At 37.4% G+C, this 2521-nt stretch overlaps 1 long non-coding RNA gene across 1 annotated transcript; it reads left to right on the top strand.

The window, feature by feature from the left end:
* Nucleotides 1-403: 403 nt before the first annotated feature.
* On the top strand, nucleotides 404-2063 carry LOC136062679 (uncharacterized). Its single transcript, XR_010624408.1, has 4 exons — nucleotides 404-502; nucleotides 993-1297; nucleotides 1379-1449; nucleotides 1531-2063. It is a non-coding gene; the product is annotated as an uncharacterized LOC136062679 (long non-coding RNA).
* Nucleotides 2064-2521: the final 458 nt, after the last annotated feature.

Here is a 2521-nt window from a genome sequence, read left to right on the forward strand (position 1 = left end):
TTTTTTACTGAGGCAGTGAGGCTCATCTTGAGCGATTGAACATGTACCGGCCGAATCTTGAATATCTCTAACACACAAAGTAGAAATGAACCTGAGCGGCGTGAATCTCTCTAAAAGTCTCGCCTCTCACTCTCTGTCTCGCCTCACTCTTTTTTTTTTTTTTTTCCTTCGCCTTTCACTTTTTCACGTGTTCCGTTTGGTTTTGCTGTTTTGGAGTTTGTACTGCTTGGTTTTTTTTTTTTAAGATTTGCATGGACTGTTGACTGGGCTGGCCGGCTGTGGTTCATGAAACTATTGGGGGGGGGGGGGGGCCAAGTCTTTTTTGGGAAAATTTACCTACTAAATTTTTTTTTTTTTTTGGGCCCCATAGTTTAGGGTTTTAGGGTTTTAGGCTTAGGTTTAGCCTTATGCGTGTCACCGACCTTGCGTGATCTGTATATATAGGGCAGTCAGGCTCTTCATAGCAAGCGTCTTTCAGAAGCAGCGTTAGGGTCTCTCTAAGGTGTGGTTTTCTCTCTTTTTCTCTGGTTTATTCATTCGTATGGGACCGTATATGATATACCAAAACCCAATTCTATTTTGTGTCTTCAATTTCTGTATTTTCCTCCCCCTCTTTCCCAGTGCTGCAAAACAATTGGTTTGTGGATCCTCTGTGTGTTGATGGTATATTTCTAGGTTTGGGGTTGATTTCGAAATTGGTTCTTTCATTTTGAGTGTAATCTGATTTGGTTTTGCCTTGCGTTTGATGATGTGGTTTGTGTTGTGCCCTGTGCAAGCGTCTGTATGTTATGTTTCCTTGGTGTATCTCTCTACTGTACTGTGTTTAAGATTTGTGTCCAAAACATGCTTGTGTGAATGACTTGTATTTGTATGTTGCTTCCTTTTTACCTTTTTGTTCAGTTTGCCTTGATTTTTCTCTTCCATATTCTGTGTGGATCTTTACTGAGAAAAAAAATGCAAAACTCATGTTATCTCTCTCTCTCTGGTCTCAGAGATCGAATCATGGCAGATTATGAGGACTATGAGGCTGTAATTTTTCCAGACTTCAATGATTTCACCTGTCAATTTGAAAAAGAAGAAGAAAAAGGCGAAGGCAAATCTGATCCCAATATCCATCAAAAAACAAAAGCAAACTCGTTGTTCTCATTCTGTTGCCCTTGCCCTCAACCCCCACCCTCTTTTCCGCCCTTGCCCCCTTTATGTCCAACCTTGGCCCTGTCTCCCCCTTCCCCTTGAACTTGAACTTCAAAGCCCGCTCAAATTTTACCCAGGTTGGAAATGGATCCATGAGACACAGGTATGTGCTACATTGTGTGGGTGAGTGTGTCTCTTTTCTTTTTTATGAGAAGGTTTTCAATTAAATCTGCTTGTTTCTCAGCTTTGTGAACAGGAACGAAATAAATTTCTCTCCATGGACAGACGTTGTTAGAGCGCTACAACAAAATTAAGGTTTATTTCTTCTTCTTAATATCCATCTATATATGCTTTATAACTCTTTATTAATTCTTTGATTATGAACAATTGGTGTAGGGTACAAATTTTGAATTTGTGAAACTTGTGAAGATCCAGTTGATTCCCAGTAGTGGAATAACGTATTTTATTCAATTCGAGGCCAAGCCCGGCAGTACTGAGTACACCCTGAAAACCTTTGAAGGTTCCATGTTCGAGGATTATGTCCATCCTACTAATAGTTGGTGGCCCAGGTCTTGTAAACTATTAGGCCCCAATTCTCAACGGTATGTGTGTCCTCCTCAACCCGGCGTGTGGACAATACCAACCAAGAATTGTTAGGGAAGTTTAGTTTGCAGCATAATGGTTGGGTGGTGTGGGATTAGATTGTTGGATCTTAATCGACTGTAGTGGCTGTAATAATTTGCTTGTTTTATCTGTGCATGTAATAGTTTTTTGGCTGGTTTGAACTTTGAATGACCTGCTACCAATATTGTTAATTTTATGATTGTAGTTTGATAGTGAATACAATCCTCTCCATTTCATACACACAAAACTAATGTAAAATAAACGAATTAAAGGATTGGCAAGAGCAAACATAGTTTTGCGGACAATTGAAGATCTAGCGTAAGATTATTTTCTGAACAAGAGAAGAACATGCTAGCATTATCATACTTGGATCCTAAATACCATAACAACAGTACACACGTTGCACATTGAACAATCTAATTGGTCACTACTAATACCAACGGTATAATTCGGATTCTTTACCCCATATATATTTATATATATATATATATTTGGAGATAAATACAATGATTTAACATATTATTGTCATATACGGTAATTCAGATTCTTTGCCATATATATATATATATATATATTTGGAGATGAATACAATAATTCAATATATTATAGTGATATAGAAAATTATTTTAATATCATGAATAAATCAATGATAACACTAACAAATTAAACCATTTTAACTTTTTTACTATTTACTAGTTTGAGTGGCAGTGCTGCCCCTTTGAGTGAGAAAATTATGATAGAACTACTATTTGAAGAAGAAAGA

The sequence above is a fragment of the Quercus suber genome, unplaced genomic scaffold, assembly GCF_002906115.3.
Source record: "Quercus suber isolate HL8 unplaced genomic scaffold, Cork oak 2.0 scaffold_439, whole genome shotgun sequence".
NCBI classification, from domain to species: domain Eukaryota; kingdom Viridiplantae; phylum Streptophyta; class Magnoliopsida; order Fagales; family Fagaceae; genus Quercus; species Quercus suber.